Source organism: Palaemon carinicauda, chromosome 18 (genome assembly GCF_036898095.1).
Source record: "Palaemon carinicauda isolate YSFRI2023 chromosome 18, ASM3689809v2, whole genome shotgun sequence".
NCBI classification, from domain to species: Eukaryota; Metazoa; Arthropoda; class Malacostraca; order Decapoda; family Palaemonidae; genus Palaemon; species Palaemon carinicauda.
In genome coordinates, this window is record NC_090742.1 from 78125632 (window position 1) to 78145900 (window position 20269).

At 42.0% G+C, this 20269-nt stretch overlaps 1 long non-coding RNA gene across 1 annotated transcript in view; it reads right to left on the minus strand.

Annotated features, from left to right (window-relative positions):
* Positions 1–467: 467 nt before the first annotated feature.
* LOC137657116 (uncharacterized) overlaps positions 468–20269 on the minus strand; it is a 39402-nt gene continuing 19600 nt past the window's right edge. The window contains exons 2-3 of the long non-coding RNA XR_011047113.1: positions 17056–17179; positions 468–1473 (exon numbers count right to left, since the gene is read on the minus strand). This is a non-coding gene — a long non-coding RNA (uncharacterized lncRNA). The remainder of the gene's footprint in view (positions 1474–17055; positions 17180–20269) is intronic.

Consider the following 20269-nt stretch of genomic DNA (forward strand, 5'->3'; position numbering starts at 1 on the left):
CTCGAATCAAAAAATAACAATGCCTTAGGAATCAAACTTAATCTAAATAATTTCCCATCAATATAAACTATTAGGATCCGTTTTATGAACTACTTTTTAAACACCTGCTATTGAGTCTATTTTAGAAAACTGTAGCATCCTTACTCAAGTACCATTTTTATTTAATATATCCTTCTTCTCTTATGAAAGCAATAAATTAGTATAAAGATGGTTGACTCCAGATTAAGATAGGCCTGATTCTAAGAAAATCACTTCGCTAAAATAAAATTCTTGTGATAATTGATAATTACTAATACCTTCTAATTAGAAAAAAGAAGAAGTGCATATTTCCCAATTAAAGTTATATTTGTATGAACATAACGTGAAATACAATTCCATTCTATCCTGAAGATTTTTTTTTTTTTTGCAAGAATAAAATCCATATTTGACGTAGGCACGTAACACAGGAAATTTCCCTTAGAGATTATATATTAAAGATGAAGTAAACTTGTAAATTTAAAACCTTAACTAGAGACTAAATTTTTCTTTAAACCTGTTCCATATCATAAAACATGCTAACATTCCTTGGTTATGTACGAAGTCACATAAAAATGATTTGGTACCTTAATTGGCTTGTGTATTTTCCATTGAATCTGGAAGCCTAGGCCTATTGACAAAAATAGTTATAGTTCAGTGCTGGAAGAAAAATGGTAATATCAATTAAATATACCCTGGCCTTGCCAAGGTCAAATAAGTTTATGAATAACATTTGGGAGTATGGGAAGTGAAATACTAGACATAAAAATAACCTATCCTTCATTTTCACTAAAAGTTTATGAATTTCACGGCAATACTACAATTATTAATTATTCATCAAGTATCATACAACAGATTTAAGAAATATAGCATTTTATGCCCCTAAGGCAATGCTTAAAATCTATGACATGAACGTATACTACCTAATCGTACATCAGTGATACGACTTTTTGAGAATTATACTCATGAGATACATTTGTATATCTAAAATGATCCGATAGCATATAGACAAAAGGCTAATAATGTATAGTTATGACAAAATCTATAACCATCTGACCAATGATAATTTGACAACTATATTAATTCAATAAAATTTCTGCGATACTGGACTTTTTCAGATAGGGTATACTTAACACTATATTATACTCTGTACATAAGCTATCTTCCAAAGCTATTTATTACCTACTCTGTAACCTAAATTATTTGTAAACTTCTGAAAAAAAAAACTTTAAATGAAAATTTTAACTTATCTTTAAACTGATGTCAGTTAAATCTTATAGCCTCCTCCCCTATTATCATCTTTGATTTCGATATGAATAATATGATCTTGTTCCATTATAGTTCCTTTAGCTTCAATTTCCTTCCCATATTATTAAGGGAATAGAGTTGCTTTCTAGAGAGTTGCTGTTCACCGGCTTCGGCCTTTTGGATTTCAAATGTATACGTAAACAAAAGCATCTGAAAGCAAAGAATAATATTTTTACTGTGAATTTTCTTTACCTTCAAGTCATAACCTGACTCTTGATAGCTGATCTGATACAGAAAGAGTAACTTTTTTATGATTATACATTAGAATTACTGCCATATTCAATTTCATTTTTAGAGATCAATATAACATTCACTTGTGAACTTTAAACTTGATTATGCTGAGATTAAGGTCTGAGATGTTCTTAGCAACAACATCTGAAAGGTGATCAGTGGTAATAACCAGAACTCTTGAAAAAAAAAAAGAAAAAAAAAGACAAAGCCAACATAATATGAGATTGGTACTTTCATATCAACCATGTTCTTTAAACAATGGTTTTATGAATTCTAATCTTGATAATGTTGCCAGTATCATTATTGCATTGGCAAAATTGTATGTGAAGCATTAAGAAGTGAATAACATTAGAATATGACAAACTGTTAAAAGTCTATCTATATACTAAGGCACTTCCCCCAATTTTGGGGAGCTGCCGCCATAAAAGAAAAAGGAAAAAAGGGGGACCTTTCCTCTCTAAGCTCCTCCCAGCCTGACGAGGGACTCAACAGAGTTCGGCTTGTACTGCTAGGGTACCACAGCCCATCCTCCCCCGTTATCCACCTCAGATGAAGCTTCATAACGCTGAATCCCCTACTGCCACTACGCAGGTGACCGGAAGGAGCAGCTAGGCCTACCAGAACTGCGTCACAATCGCTTGCCATTCATTCCTATTTCTAGCACGCTCTCTTACCTCTCTTACATCTATCCTCCGATCACCCAGAGCTTCCTTCACTCCATCCACCCACCCAAACCTTAGCCTTCCCCTTGTACTTCTCCAATCAACTCTTGCATTCATCACCTTCTTCAGCAGACAGCCACTTTCCATTCTCTCAATATGACCAAACCCCCTCAACACATTCATATCCACTCTAGCTGCTAAATTATTTTTTACACCCGTTTTCACATTCACTACTTAGTTCCTAACTGTATTTACTCGAGATACACCAGCCATACTCCTCAGACACTTCATCTCAGACATTCAATTTCTGTCTCTGTCACTTTCATTCCCCACAACTTTGATCCTTACCTCACAGTTGGTACAATCACTTTCTCATACAGAACTCTCTTAACATTCATGCCTAACCTCTTCTTTACCACTCCCTTCACTGCCCCCAACATTTTGCATCCTTCATTCACTCTCTGGCGTACATCTGCTTCCACTCCGCCGTTTGCTGCAACAACAGACCCTAAGTACTTAAACTGATCTACTTCAAGTAACTCTCCATTCAACATGACATTCAATCTCGCACCACCTTCCATTCTTGTACATCTCATAACCTTACTCTTACCCACATTAACTCTCAACTTCCTTCTCTCACATACCCTTCCAAATTCTGTTACTAATCAGTCAAGCTCCTCTTCCAAGTCTGCAACCAGTACCCTATCATCTGCAAACAACAACTGATTTACCTCCCATTCATGATCATTCTCGTCTATCAGATTCAATCCTCGTCCATGCACTCGAGCATTCATCTCTCTCACCACTCCATTAACATATAAGTTAAACAACCATGGCGACATCACACATCCCTGTCTAAGCCCCACTCTCACTGAAAACCAATTGCTCACTTCATCTCCTATGCCCCATGTGGCAGCGAGGCCATAATAACAAATGGAATAATGCCAACGTATCCCTGGGTGTCGTAAGAGGCGACTAAAAGGGACGGGACGAAGGGGCTGGGAACCTCCTCTCCTGTCCTGTGAGACATTGAAGAGGTGGAGCTGTTAAAAGTAATTTGTATTTTTCTAAACTATACAAACTACACTCCTTTATATAGGAGAATGATAACAGCAAACCTAGGATATGGCTGTTAGAAATTATGATAGCGAAAATGAGGCCTATGTATATTAATGAGTTTGTTGGTTTCAACCACGTGGCAAGTGTATACTAATAAGTTTGCCGGGTTCCCACCATGTGGCCTATGTATATTAATGGGTTTGTCTAGTTACTACACAGTACCCCTAGTAATAAATGTGAGCAATGCTGCTTCTATATTACATTATAGAACCACTGAATGGCTTACCTGCAGTCAAATCAACTCCAGCTGACGGGGTTTAAGATGATGCGCTCCAAGAGAGGGGAAGATTGAAACGAAAAGAAAGGCCAGTCATTCTTCACTTCCATCCTCGATCCGATGCTAATAGTCCTATAAGAAGAACCGAGATAGATATACCATCTACTGTGCAGCTAGTACAGACCATAAGGAAAAGGTGTCTAGAGACCAGTGGGTCAATTCCTGTAGATAATGAGCAGTAAACGTAGTTTGACATTTCCACATTCCTGCCTGCACCACAGAGGGATTCTTTCTAAAAGCCAGGGTTATACTAACACCCCTGACATTATGTACTCAAACTCGATCTCTACCTAGGGTGGAATATGAGGGTGGCAAGAGGGTACAGATGATTACCTCCCTTAGCCAAGAGAAGACTGTATTCTTGGTCACCTTTTTCTTAACTCCCAGCACTGATGATGAGGTGTTACAGATGTGCTTGAATTGCATGTGTATGTTTTAGATAACAACTCGGCACCCACACAGGACACAAAAACAGCTGATCAGGATTGTTGATTATCTCTCTATGGCTCGTGATCTGGAAAGATAAAAACCTGGAATCAGGAACTGATGAATTCTGGGTTTTGGCAATGAACTCGGGGACGGAGATCGGTACGTGCCTTTATCCCCAGGTATAAGAGATGTTAAAGGAAAGACGATGCAGCTCCCTTACATGCTTAGCAGAGGCTGAAGACAGCAAGAAAGTCCCTTTGAAAGTGATGTTTCTACCTTTGGCAAGCTTCAACGGTCTGCAGGGTACCCTCTTTAGGGAACGTAAGACCTTGGTAATGTTCCAAGGTGGTGGTCTCATCTCCAACTGGGGCAGGCCTTTTCAAAGCTCCGTATGAGAATGGAAAATTCTACTAAATAGGAAATATCTCCTTTCAGCATAAAGACCTGGCTCAAGGCTGAGCAATATCCTTTCACCACTGTTACTGTACAGTGCTTTTCCTTTTGGAGATAAAGTTAAAATTCGGTTATCGATGGGATAGAGGCTCTGCGAGGAGAAACATCCTTCCATGACACCAATGACAGAAGATGGCCCACTTGGCTTGTTACACAGAGGTTGAAGTCTTTTGGAGGTATCCAGACAATTTCACGCAAAAAGTCTTTCTATGCGAGATACTGGATAACCTCCATAAGTGAAGCCAAAGTGATTGATTGATTGATTGATTTAAAGTTTTCAGGCATCCTGACATCTGAGGTCATTGACGCCGGTAACATTTAATTTATGTATACAATAATAAAAAAAATAAAATAAAAAATAAAAGAGTATTCAATTAAAATCATAAAAGTTAAATATTTTTCAGAAGACCTGCTTCTGAAATAAATCTAAAAATGCCACTTGCATGGTAGGACACATCATTTCCAAGAATTTTGGCAAGGATGAATCTGCCACCCTCACCTCGAGCCTCAAACAAATATCTATTCCTTAAGTTGTTATAATTTGGGCATTCGGTCAACAAATGCCTCACTGTTAAAGGTACTAAACAGTCGTCACAATACGGTAGGTGTTGGCCCTTCAGCAGAAACTCATGTGTCAACCGAGTGTGACCAATACGGAGATGACAAAGAGACGTCTCCCATTTTCGGGGAGATATGACATTTGTTACCTCTCGCATTTTATTCCCATCTAGGCTATCCCATTGCTGTTGCCATTTATTGCAAACCAATTTCTTGATGTCAGGTAAGAAATCATTACAGGCAATGGGATACCTTCTTGGCAGCAACTCGGATGCAGCATTCTTAGCCAGTGAATCTGCCTTCTCATTCCCACACACACCTACATGTGCTGGAACTCAACAAAATTGAACTGTTATACCTCTCTGTCCAATAATAAAAAGCCATTCTAAAATCTTTAAAACTAGAGGGTTATTAGAATTAAAAACTTCTATAGCTTGAAGGACACTCCTTGCATCACTAAAAATTGTAAAATTACCCTCCTTCTCCAATGCTATTTTCTCAATAGCGGTTAATATGCCATACAGTTCGGCAGTAAATATGGAAGCGGTCCGAGGAAGTGCACCTCTACAATTAAAACCATTACTATGTACCCCAAATCCAATGCCAGCATCAGATTTGGAGCCATCAGTATAGATAAAAGTTGATCCTCTATGTTCTTTAACATGTTTATTAAAAAGAGACCTGGCTTCTAGGTCTGACATATTCTTCTTATCTCCTATAAAATATTTACAAAAAGATATCTCTGGTAATTTCCATGGAGGCGTTGATGATACCTTGAATGGAAGTACCTTACATCTAATTATATCCAGACTGTTTAATAATTGTTTCACCCGAAAGCCATAGGGTTGAGGAGATTTTGGGTGCATTTCAAAGTATGTTGGGTGCCTTACAAGGCTTGCAGTCTGGAAGGCTAAAGAATTAGGGAGTCTTTGCAATCTGAACCAATACCGAAGAATAGAAGACATCCGGTAAAGGTCTAGTGGTAACTCTCCAGCATCAACAAGGAGACTTGGGATAGGTGATGTTCTGAATGCTCCCGTGGACAATCTAATACCTGCATGATGTATTGAATCTAATATTTTCAACCGGCTTGGGGTGGCTGAAGAGTATATTTCACAACCATAACTAATTTTGGAAAAAATCAAGGACTTGAATAATTTTAAAATAGTATTGCGGTCTGCCCCCCATGATGTATGGGACAATACTTTTAGAATATTCAGAGCTTCAACACATTTAGCTTTTAGCACTTTTAGGTGAGAAACCCATGTAAGTCTACAGTCAAATATCAAACCTAAAAATTTGGTTTCCGATACACATGGGATCCGTTGACCTTTAATGTATGTATCCAGGTCTGGATGCGGTCCCCGGATACGACAGAAATGTACAATAGTAGTTTTACTTGTCGAGAACTTAAATCCATTCATATCGGCCCACTGGATAATTTTGTCAATTTAGAGCTGCCGTTGCCATTCTGGCTCCAGCAAATGATATGGAGAGATCATCCACAAATAATGTTGAGAGAACATCCCGGGGAATTGCTGAGGATATCCCATTAATTGCTAGTGCAAAAAGGGTTACACTCAGCACACTACCCTGAGGAACTCCTTCTTCCTGGAACTTACTCTCTGATAGAGCTTCCCCAACTCTCACTTGAAAAACTCTATGTGAAAGAAATGCCTGAATAAATAGTGGCAGCTCTCCTCTCAATCCGATTTCATGAATGGTTTTAAGTATACCATATCTCCAAGTGGTATCATATGCCTTTTCAAGGTCAAAAAATACTGTAACATGGTGCTATTTGGAAGCAAAGGCTTCACAAATAGAAGACTCAAGTCGTATCAACACATCAGTCGTTGAGTGCATTTTTCGGAATCCACATTGAATCGGTGATAAAATACCTTTCTTTTCAAGGTACCATATCAGCCTTGCATTGACCATCTTCTCCATGATTTTACATAAACAAGATGTCAATGCAATAGGACGATAGTTTGCTGCTAAAAACTTGACTTTACCGGGTTTTAAAAAGGCTAAAATAATGGCTAGTTCCCAAACACTTGGGTAACTATGATCATGCCATATTCTATTAATAATGCTTAAAATAAATATCTTTGTATTAAAATGTACATGTTTAATCATTGCATATGGAATTCCATCAGGTCCAGGGGCTGTATCATTGCAATGAGCAAGTGCGGAATCAAATTCTCTTTCAGTGAAAGGAGAATTATAAGACTTCCCTTCTTGAAGCAAAATTTAAAATTTTCTTTTCTTCAACGCTCCTATACTGGTGACCAGGGGCTCCTACACACTTGCTGGATACATTTGAAAAATGACTAGCCAGGGCATTGCTAACATCATTTGCTTCAGTTACATACTGACCATTCACCTTCAACACTGGTGGTGGGTTGGGGGTGAATTTGCCAGCTATCTTTTTTACTTTCCTCCACACAGCAGATGGTGGTGTTCTACTGTTAATGGAGGAAACAAAAGACATCCATGACTGGCGTCTTGCTTCTTTCATGGCACGACGGAACTGTGCTCTACATTTCTTGTACATAATTAAATTCTCATCAGTTCGGAGTCTACGCAATCGTGTTTGAGATCTTCTTGTGGCTCTGTGGAGGGCAGTTAGTTCTGAAGACCACCACGGGACTGGTCGTCGTTTGAATAACCCTGTTGTTTTGGGAATTGAATTGACACCTGCTGTATGGAGAGTTCCATTCAGTAAATCTATGGCATCATCGATATTTTCAACCTGTTTAGCATCCCCCTCAATTTCGCTTAGCTCACGAAATTTTTTCCAGTCCGCCTTGTCAAGATTCCATCGTGGCGGCTGAAGGCTGTACAGCAGGGGGCAATGACCTAGTGTTAATACACCGTGGTAAAGCCTCAGGAGGTAATATGGTTACCTCGTTATTTGACATTTTGTCAGATAGTATACTTTTTTTTTGAGCTATTGGCAGTGCTAGGTTGGTTTGATTTTAATGCCTTAGCATATGTATTTGATTTATTTAATAGTCTTTTGGCATGGGTCACACTTATATGTTCTAAGTTTGATTTGTTGAGGGCAGCTTCCTCCAACTTATATTGCTCGCAGCTCTTGTCTGTGGATTTGTGATTCGAGCTGCAATTTAAACACCTGGCTCCAAGTGCACACTCTCCATGGTAAGATTTGGAGCAAATACCACACATCTTCTCATTTTTGCAAACTTTGGACGGGTGCCCAAATTTAAAACAATTAAAGCATTGCAATGGCTTCTGCTTGAAGGGTCTTACTTTAATCCTTTCGTTCTCGATAATAATATGAAAAGGTACATCAGCATCCTGGAATGTAAGGATTATCATTGATGTACCTGTGACTTTATGAACTTTCCATACATTTAATGGACACATGGCCAGTATCTCCTCCTCTGTAAAATCATATAAATCTCTCTTAAAAACTACGCCCCTTCCGTAGCTAAAATTTAGGTGGGGTTTGACATCTAACTTAATGTCATCAATACTTATTTTCAAATTGGACAATATTACCGACTGTGTACTGGATTTGGCATGGATAAGGAAACTATTTTTTCCGAAACGAGATATATCGCCTGGTGCAATAGTTCCTACTTTTTTCTGAATCAATTTGCATATTTTAAAATAATTCCCTGTAACCCCCTTTGATTCAGCTATAAGCCACATCGGTGGTTTTGGATTTCTCTGGGAGGGCTTAACCAAATCTGCGTCTTTTTCCAACCAATCGGCAGGCCTATACACATCCAAATCTTTTGGTACCTTATCGCAGAGAGCAGCCGCGACATTCAAGTTATTAATTTTAATATTATTCAAGTTAATTATTGCACTAAATGCTTCGTCATAACTACTATAAGATATCCATGAATCCCAAGTTTCAGCTTCAAGTTTTATCCTTATTTCTTTTATGCATCCATAGCATTCAAATGCTTTACATAGATCATCATAATTTGTCTCTATTGAAATTTGTGTAACATGGAGGATTCGAAGTTTCCTCGTGTTACCCAAATTACTTGATTTAGAAATATCAGTAGAATGGTCCTTTCCCATTCCGAGGTCATCAACAGAGCTTTCCCTTATCACATTAGCAGAGGTCGTCAACAGTGCCGGGGGAGAGTCAGCGTATCCAGGGGATGGGGGTTCGTTCCTTATAGAATCCATTAGATGAAAGAGAGAGAAAAGGGTAAGTTTGATGTACCTGCTCGAGAATGTTAGGCCATCACACGTCGGAAACGAAATTTGCACTCTCCACTATCGGCACAATGAGAGTATACTTCCCAGATGGTCCACTCCATACCCTACCCGAAGGATAGCATTAAAACAGATATAGAGGCACAGGTGTTAGCTGAACCCGCCTGTTAGGACTGAGACCAAGAAATTATGGAATCATCCTCCCCATATCTATAATGACGGGCTTCCGGCCAAAAGCCGAGAGTCCTACCCCAAGCATTGGATCCCCCTGGATTCCGAAGACCCAACACTTGAGAATAGTTCCGCCAAAAAGGTCCAAACCATCTTCGGGATGGCTGAAATCATCCAATACTCTCACATATAGCTTTGAATGCAAACACCTCCCAACCGTGATACCTCCTCCCACTCATCAAAGCAGGCAGCAATAAAGGATGTATGAACATCCCCGCCGGGGCTACAATGGATGTAAAAACATCCAAGCCATAGGAGAAAAAAAAAAAATAAAAAATATATATGTACATAATATATACACACATATAGAGGGAAATTTTTCTCATAGAGTTTGGAAAGCAAGACTAAAGAAAGTTTATGAAATTAGGATAAGGTCGAAGTAATATTGAGAAAAAGAAAAAGGTGAAAGAGAGAAATTTAGATTCAAACTGGGGGAGCAATTTCCCCAAGTTCGAGAGCCCACTTGCCCGTCACCAAGTTTCAGCACGGGAATGAAATGCCGTGCTGAAGCTCAATGACTTCTTCAAGGCATTCTCTCATTAAAAGGGAAGCCAAAGTGATTCCACTGTGTTATGGAATATCTGGGTATGTGGTTGGCATAACAGGTCAGGAAGAGGAGGCAATTCTCTAAGAGTCTCTATCAGGAGAACTTGAATGTTCAGATACCATTCTGCTTGGGCCTCATTTCTGTGCTATTGAAGTTTAAAGTGATTCAGACTTGATTTAGGACACCCTTCATCAGGCAGAAAAGGCAGAAAAATACATATGTCATCAAACGCTGCTTCTGCATCTGGCACAGGTGCATAGTATACCGTGAGTTTCTGGTTTAGTGAGGTTGCAAACAGGTTGACAGTTGGTGAACTCCAAAAAGTCAAGATCTTGCTCGCTATCTGAGAATACAGACTATTCTGAGTGAACTATTTGCATCTTTCTCAGTTTGTCTGCCTTGATATTCTTTCAGCCTGAAATGAAGAGGTCTGTTAAAATGTTTGAGCTGAGCACCATCCACTTGTCAATCTCTTCTGATATCTGGCAGAGCTTCAGAGAAGCTGTACCTCCTTGCTTGTTTACATATGGCGCTATGGTGGTGTTTACGCTCATCAACACTGAGTGACTGGTCATGAGAGGACAAAAGTGCTGGAGCAAGAGAAGAGCTACTCTAAGCTCTAACATGCTGATATTGCAATATCGATCTTAGTTGGACCAATATCCTGACGCCAGATGTTGAATGTGTGCTCCCCAACCTCCTTCGGATGCATCTATGAACAAAAAAAGCTCTGGTGGAGGTATCAGAGGAGGAAAGCCCCTTAGAAGGTTTGTTTCTTTCAGCCACTATTCCAGATTGTGTCTGGAGTCTTCCCTTATTGGGATCAATGATGAGAGGGGATCGATATGCCGAGACCAGTGTCTCTTGCATCTACACCAAAGAGTGCAGATTTAAGAGTAGTCCACCACCTACGTTCCAGAGTTGTACCAGAAAGGGTTTCTTTTATGGTTAAATTGTATTCCTTTTCAGTTGAACCATAAACTCTCTGAGCAAAAGCTCTAAGCTGCGTATAATTATTCCAAGTCAAATCTGATCTTTTACCTTTCCAAAGAGGATAGGCTTCCTGCTTCTCCAAATAATTGCATCTACAATCATCATTGAACTACAGTTTGTCCTTCACTCGGTACCTTAGCATACGAGAAGGGATACACTTATCAGTTATGCTGACTAGATTCTAATTCAAAGGAACAACAGGATCAACACTATTATACAAATGTGATCACTTAATATACCATTCCAGTCTGCTTGAGATTTTATATAAATCTTACATGACTATGAAGCATCAGAGACAGGCTGCTCAGTCTTCACAAGTAATGAAATGATTGCATGATCAGATATCCCAACTGGAGAACCACCCTTACTTGTTATACCACCAGGGGTCCAAGTAGTTACCACACTTGTGAATAGCTTCACTTATGATTTACTCACAGCCTGATTTAGAAGCAAAGTCTAAAGCTCTTAAACCATGGTAATTAGTAGGAGAAACAGAATTCAACCAGAGTGGTTTAGGTGAGCTTTGAAATCATAAACAAAAACAAAAGAGGCCTGTCTATCATCTTCTTGTACCTTAGCCATAACGGTAAGAACACAAAGATAGAATCATCCATGTCTGGATTCCTGTAGATCAAACACAAATAGAAGTTGTTATGCCTGCCAAAATATTTATTACCTGAATCTCATAACATCCACATTCAAAGTAGGACTTATGTGAAGTAGGGTACTCAATCCTAATACACACCGATATTTCCTTGGCCCTAGGAATGATATCCCATTTAAGAATGATCATCTCCTTAAAGCCAGTAATAAGGAGCTAAGATGCGTGCCTCATATTAGAAAGAAAAGTTTCTGAGCACAAAAGAGTATCATATTGGTTGGATGCAACTGCAAGGTCTTGAATATTCAGACTTTGACCAGAGTCCTTTCTTTTGATGCATCTGGAGGGAGTGTCTAATCCTAAGAAGAGCCGAGGAGGTTGACTCCTCAGCGGAGATTTCCATTTATCAACAATCTTCCCAGGTCCATCTCCTGCCTGGGTCTCATAGAGACCAAGGAAAAAACGGGTGCCCGGTTCCAACTCCTGGCCCTACTCGTGCCCCAGAAGAGGTTGGATTTGATGGAATCTAATGCAGGGTTGACAAACCTGAGTGAAACAGTGATTTCAGAGATGCAACCAACACTGACTGAAAGTGTGTCCCGTAGGAGGAAGATTCCTGTCATTCTCCTTCTAGGATTCCGTTGATCTTCGGAAAAAATTCTGCACGACGATGATGAATCTAAGGGTATCTTTCTCTGATAAGGAAGCTGGGGTATCTCTCAAGCTTCATGTCAATTCTCCGATCTTGGTATTGGTAAGCTTGAGGAGAAGTCTGGGTGGTAGCGAAGGTCAGCCATCGAGTCTGCTAGGATCAGTATGTCGTACCGGGGTCTTCAGTGAACAAAGCCGATCCTGACGAACTAGGTTGACACTAGGATAAACCTTTTCATGAAAACCCGTTAGATTGTCGAAGATGCTTCCTCGATAATGATATTCTGGAACCTAGGAGTGAGAGTCCTGGTGATCGAATGTACCCAGGAAGTTCTGTGGACTAAGTGCTTGTCTGACTGTATGTCTTCTCTTGTCGAACAGAGTTTGATAAGCTAACTTGTTCCAGGAGGAGAGGATGGAACTTGAGACTATTTATTGGAGAAATTGACTGTAGAGGCTTGGAGAGACCTCAAGAAAACATGTTGTTCTGCCCAAAGATGTAACGTCTGAGACGGGCGTATGATTGGATGTTTGCATCGCGAAGGTAAAGAGAGAATTGGCCTCAATTCCACAGGTGGGAGTAAGAGAAAAAGTGTATTCTCTTGTAGCTGAGCTGCAATTCTCTGTCCTCGTTGGAAAGAGATGCATACTCCAAACTCATTGGAGGGGACCCGCCACGGGGCAACCTCCTTGACAACGAGAAAACAGGGAGTTATCTCTTGGATAAGAACATCGATGATGTCCCCAGCATCCCTTTCCAGGCCATGACCAAGAGGCATCTTTTCTTGGTGAAGCAAGGGACAAGGAAGTCCACCTCTGTGCTAGAGTAGCTACAACCAGAGAAGTAGCACTTCTTCAACACCAAACACAGCGGTGTTCCCAGGTGGTCCCCAATCCAAGTACTGACCAGACCCCACGTTGCTTGTCTTCGCTGATCAGAAGAGACAGTGTTTCAACGTGGTATGGCCGTTGATAAAGCAAACTCTGACTGCAGGAGGGCGTCATTGTCAGAGGGTTGAAGGAAAAGACCGAGGTCAAGCTAAGAGTGGGCCAAATATGCTTCTCTGGAGGAGAATCTCCTGGAACAGAGGGGAGGAAAAGGGGGGAATCACCCCACAGCATTATGTCTCTTTGTGCAGGTAAGAAGGGCCAAGGAGAAGGATCCATGGAGTAGGCTCAAGAATCGTGATAAGAGATCGAACAAGTTTTCAAACTTGTGGAGAAAGGGGAGGCAAATACCCCCAGAATTATGTTCACAGGATTCATTCAGTCATCGGAGAGGAGGCAGAGGCGATTGGTCGGAAGACTTCTATTGTGGCAACCGCTGTATAGAAGTATGTTCTATCTATCTGGTAGTGGAAACTAGGCAAGACTGCCTGCGCAACTAACAAAGCTCTTTCATTCAATGAAGATGTCGACTTGTGAGGTAACCATGTACCACAAGTGACAAAAAAGAAGACACAGGGAGCAAAAGAAGCGACCTAAATCCTTTAGATACACTCTGATGAAAACTTTCGCATGGGATGAACGTTTGAGTGCCAACGAGATCTGGCGTACCGACGAATGCATCGGGAAACCGATAGCACTTCGCTTGTGTAAAACAACAAGTTCTCAGAGGCGAGTAAGGTATTGAGCACTAAGGTTAAAACTTGTGCTTTACCCCTCCCATCAAAGGTGAGTGCTGCGTTAGGTTCCACGAGGGTAAAGTATGCTTAACTCCCTTAACTGCATGTCATGGTAATCAATACCGGAGTACTGTCACTCATAGAAGGTTACCTGGCCCCTCAAAGTTCTATATCAACTGGATAAGGAGAATCGCTTCAATACTCTAAAGTGATCGAGCAAGCCCAACCGGTAGAGCGCTCTGCATAAGATAAAGAAAGCAGGAGGGTCTCGCTGGAAACCAGAGCGCATGCTGGTAGTGAGGATCGCAGCCGGAAGAGATCTACGATCCTGACCAGAAAGATCTCTGTTGAATGAAGAAGGAGAAACACACCCAAATGGTCAAGGCTTCTCTGGTGGCTGGAAGTGATTCTACCCACAAGGGGAAAGAGCTGTCAGAGGTTGCTGGATACCAGAAACGTGTTAAGAGAGCTAGTGAGCGATTGCTCGCTGACGAGCGATGAGGTGACGGTGAACGACAAAAAGTTGGCGAAGGCCTAAAGGCTGCAGAGTACCTATAACCTGGCAGACATTGAGCTAGGAAGGGGGGAGTCCAGAGAAGCGGGCGAGTGACGAGCGTGAGCTGGATGACAACAAGACTGCCAATGACGATCTTTCGCTGGCGAGGGGTGAGGCGAGGGCTGAAAGTCACCGGGTGATGAGTGACGCACTCCTGCCCCTGCACCTGGTGTAAGATGATTGCATGAAGGCGAGTGGTGAGCAGTTGGTGAGTGACGAGGGCTCGAAGCCGAATGTCTGACAAGTGCAGGAGAAGATCGTTGGTCTTAAGAAGGACCGAAGAGACGTATCCTTACAGAAGGGGAAGGAGAATGTCTAGAACGATGAGGACGACTACATTCCTAGGAAGAATGAGGGTCATCCCGAGGGGATCATCGTCGGCGGCAACGTTCCTCCACAGAGAAAACCTACTCCAAAGGCATCAGCGGAGAGTTATGGTGGTCTCTAGAAGATGTGCTCCCCCCTGAGACAGGGTAGTCTTTGGAGATGAGTCTGCAACTGCTGTGATGAGATGAAGCTGTCAGCAATGCTTCCTGCAAGCAGGAAAGTTGCTAGATGGAAGCTGATGAAGGGAAGTTCTCCCTCAGAAGGGAGAGCAGCCCAACACCTGAGGAGGATAACTCTCCCTTGGAAGGAAACGTTGTCAAAGCCCTGGAGGTCGACATCCGGGCAGCCCCCTCTGCTTCCTATCAACAAGCATTGTTCAAGTTGAAGGTCGGCATCAAGTGCTACCTGTGAAACATACCCAAAGCTAGTTTCTGGGTTCACTTCGAAGGGATCCCATGACTGGAACACCTGAAGGAACCCAGCAAGCCTCATTTTTATGCATGAGCATGAGGAACGAAGGAGTATAGGTAGAGGGGGTTCCAAATGACTGTACCACTCGTGGATAGGACCACATCCTCATAAGGGAAAAGTCGTAGTCAGCATGCCAATCAGGAGTTATCACAGGCATAGGAGAACAGGACTGAAACGGGGCAGGGAGAGCAGATTTCACAGTAACGGACGGCTGTGCTCTTCTAAATTGGCTGACTTAGCCGAACAAAAAAGAAAGGCATTGCTATCTGAGGAAAAATAAAAAAAAAGAAAGAAAAACTCCCTTGGGAGGATCACCTAACCCGCAGTCAAGAAAGGTGTCCCCCGAGAACAGAAACATACTAAGGACTGCACACTCCCTTTGCCGGCTATCGCCGTCTAAATCCACCAGTGATAAAGGGGTTCCCAGAAGGGGAGCAGACAAGCTAAAGACTATGCACTTTCTCTACCGCCTAAGAATGGCTGTTGGCGCATCACCATATACAGTGCAGTGTCGAGTGCTGTAAAAGTTAAGTTACAAACAGTTATTATTTTAACTTAATTGCTGAAGAAAAAGCATCCGGGAGAGCAACCTAAGCCGTGTAATGGGGAAGGTGTTCCCTCACAGATCTGCCAGTGGCCCATGTAACGAGGGAGACCAGCATCCTGAGCGAGGAAGAGCAAGATTGAAGTCAAGCACCATGTAGGCTGCAAGCGGTCTTCCTCCGAAGAAGGAGTATTCACACGAAGGTGTCACTCAGGTAAGGCCACCAGCCTACGGTATTTTGGTGTCCAAGGGAGGAAGATCGTAAGAGAAGGCTTTGAACCCTCGATCACCTGGTACATTACACTGGCACACAAACAGAAAGCTTAAATATACATAGAAACAATGCCTAAATGTTTTCATATATAAAAACGTCTATAATTATATAAGAAAAAAAAGTTAAATGGCCAGTTAATTTTAGGGTGGAAAGAGAGGTCTCTCTCACTGAGCCAAAAGTATAGTGGGTGCTCATCTTTCACCTTCCCAGAAAGTAATATCCCCTACAGAGAACGCTTGTATAGAGTAATGGAAAAAATGCTATTTCTTAGTGGGCAAACACAAAAGCACCAAGGAAAGCCACAAATGACATAAGTCATCAAGAGAGCTAGACTCCCCATGAGTAGTGGACTCCGCCACTTCCCTAGGGGAAGAGACAGGGTTCTCTGAACCTCAATGTTGTCCAGGGGTTAAATGGCCATTTCTCTTGCTTGATTGTGAGTTGGAGGAGCCTAAACGAGCAGTCACCTGGAAGATTACGAGATGCCAGAGAAAGAAGTCAAGACTTCTTCGACCTGGAGGAAGACCACAAGGTCAAAGAATCACTTTTAGACTTCTTTCATCACCTACCATACCACTCCCACTGAAAGGATGTATGCAGGAGTATTGTCTGCACACAGGGAGAAGTCTGTGAGGATCCTTCTCCATAACGAACATGGACATGCTGCAAGAGCCGTCCACTAAACTCGGGCAAACCCACATTGCTCATTCTTCAAAAGACCAGATAAACCTACAAAATAAAAAAAAATAGTTACATTACGGCCTTGTAAGATTACACTGGGCGAGTGTGAGCAGGGTGGCTGGTTTAGCCCTGCAACCTTTGCTAACTAGTGGAAGGTCATTAACACTGTGTTAAAGTTTATGGCTATATTTAAGCTGTGATAGAAATACATATCCATCATAAAGAGCAAATGGTTTGTATTCATGTAGGAAAAACTACAACTAAAACATTGGTCCATGTAACAAATTTAAATTGTTCCTTACCTAAGTCTAGGTAGTCGAAGACAGGTCTTTCTTTTATTTACTGGAATCCACTTTCAACTATTAGATGAAAGTATAATGTAGCTACTTCCAACACAAAGCTGTGGAGCTGGTCATGCATCTTATTCTGTTGAATTGATAAATTTGTATAACTTCAAGAATCTAACAGGAAAAATACATGGTATAATGATACTGTATTGACGTTAAAAATACTTTTACCTGGTGAATGAACATACAAAGTGATAGTAGTTAAAAAATGACAAATTTGAATGTAATTTTTATTTTTCCTAACTATACAAACCTGAGTTCTTTACATATGATAGGTAACAGTGAAGCTGGATGACATGGCTATTATAATTTATAACAAGGTATAAACAACTGACTGGTAGTTACCAGTTGGTATTGGTGCATGCATCGCCACCATGCTGGCAAGCTGGCTCACTGACAAATCACTATGATTACAGTTGGGATTTTCTAGGGGGTTGTTGATGGTGTGTAAGTGAGAGTAAAGACTCAGGTTTGTATAGTTAGGAGAAATGCAAATACATTCAAATTTTCATTTGTTCCATTACATATTCAAACACTCGTCCTTTATATAGGAGACATTTTTAGGAGGGAGGAAGTCATCATTACAACTGGCTGGAAAGTTTAACCTGGGATACCCATCTTCAGATTCTATGTAACAGATAGAGTGATGGATCTTTACACCTCATGTTCCCGTGGTTTAGTAACTCCAGTAGTCCAAACAACAGAGAGTAATGAGCAGAATTCCTCTCTGTTGTAACTTCAGGCAGCCTAATGGGGTGGCATATCTCTGGCACTCATAAATTAATGGGTTTGCCTGGTTACATCACACTCATCCTCTCAAGGAGTGTGAGGGCAAGACTTGTATAAAACAACTATACGCTGAGTGGGGCCTTCCCGCAGACCAGATTGGATTCACCTGATAAGGAATCAAATGCTTTGCCTAAAAAGAGGGGAAGGTGAAGGAAAAGAAAAGGCCAGTCATTCTTATACTCACGCCAGGCTAATACATAACCACTTTCCTCATTCTAGAGCTAATGGTCCTGCGAGAGGCTGCGAAAGTCGCCTGACATTTCCAAATGCCCGCTTGAAGGACCTGCGACACAGAGAATGCTAGGGTACTACTAATACTTCTAACGTCATGTGCACTGACTCATGTCCCACCTACTGAGGAAGGGGACGATGGACTAACCGTGCAGTTAATGACCTCTCTGATCAAAGCAGAAAGTGTTCTTAAACACTTTTACTTTTCCTCTACTCACAAAAAAGATGTTTAGTATGGGAATGGGCTGTGAGAGTTTGCTTGACGTAGCGCCTTAGCACTCTCACAGGACACAAAAGCAACTGATCAGGATCATTAGTTGCTTCTTGAAGGGTAGAGATCTGAAAAGAAGAGAATCTAGAATCAGGTACCAATAGGTTCTGTGTCAACGAAATAAACTCAAGGATGAAGGAGAATAAACCTGACCCTATCTCCTCGAATGAGTGATGCCAAGGAGAGACCATGCAACTAGCCGACCCTCTTAGCCGAGGCGAGAGCAAGCAAAATTTCTGTTTTCAATTTGAGGCCTCTATCCATAGCTAACATCAGTGGATCATATGAAAACCTTTTTAAGGTAGACAGAACCCAGTGTGGTGGTCTCCCCTCTGGGGGAGGGCAGGAATGTTCATAGATTCGTATAAGCATGGACAATTTCACCGAGGAGGAAACATGACAAATTCGGAGATAATTTGTATTTTTCCTAACCATACAAACCTTAGCTATTTACATTGGGTTTACCTTTTAGCGTAGCTGAAATGGTGAGCCATAAGAATTTAACGAGGGTGTATTACCCCCGCGCTAGTTAGCAGGGGGGTAGGGGAGTGGTAGCTAGCTACCCCTCCCCCCTCACACCGGTGAACTGGTGACTCAGAATCCGAGTGAGTCGCACTCGAGAAAAGGAGTCCCTGCACCTCACAAGTTCCTTGCTCTGCAAGGAAACGTGTGGCCTACATAAGCTTGTGTGTGAAGGAAGAAGTGTGACCTGGAGTTCCAGAAGGAACTCTGGGTTAGGACGTTCCCAATACCACCTCGTCAGGGTATGGGGGACGCGACAGTATTGACTCAATACTCGGAACACAAGGAAGCATGGTTTATCTGCAGAGGTTTGAGGTCAGCTATGCAGAGACCAGGATACTGCTTCCCAGTAGAGGCGACGATGAAGAAAGAAGTAAGGGCCAGCCATACTTCTTTCGTTCATGCAGACTAAAACCTGATAACAATGCCCTCAACCTTCTGCTACCTGTCCAAAAAGGAGCCTGAGGTTAGACCAGCTGTTGTGTAGCCACCACAGAGCGATAGAAACGTATCGATACTCCTGTGGATCATGTCCTGCAGGAAGCGGGCTGTGAAGGTCATTAGACGCTTCCAGACTCCAGCTTGTAGCACCTGCGTCACAGAGTAGTACTACTCGAAGGCGAGGGACGTTGCGATGTATCCGACATCGTGCTGTAGGGCGACGTGACGGGAGAGGGTCTGGATTCAGGTCGAGATGAATGTCCTTGAGTCCGAGCTGAAGAGGTATACTGGTGACTTTCCCGTGTCCTTCTTGTGCTCCCAACCTGGCTGCACGTGAGGACAAACTGCAGCTGTTCCCAAAGATAACCCCTCGATTCCTTTACTGGCAAGAAGGAGAAGCTTTGGGTCATCTGATACAGAATGGTGACTCGAAATCTTGAATGAGTTGGACCGAAGGGCCGGGCCCCCAAGATTCTGAGTCTAGCAAACAACTCAGGAGCGAACCTGAATGTTGCCTTCCCCTATTCCTTAGAAAGAGCGGAGTCGTACGAGACCAAGAAGATTGCTTACACACTGGCCGAGGCCAGAGTGAGCAAGAGCACTGTCCCCCAAGACGGAATACGATCAGAGGCCTGACGTAATGGTTCTTGAGAAGATCTCTTAAGGGACTAAAAAGTCCGAACCATGCTCCATGGAGGAAGTCTCACTTCGACTGGGGGCAGGGACGTTTGCAGCTTCGCATGAGCGAGGAAAGGTCCAGCGTAAAGAAAAAAGTCTATTCCTTTCAGCCTGAAGGTTAGGGAAAGGCTGAGCGACAGGCTTCACTGCCGAGAGCGGAAAGGAGTTTCCTCCAGCCAAAAAGCAATAAGTTTGTTATTGCTGGAGAAGAGGCCTCAAGGGAAGAGGTATCTCTCC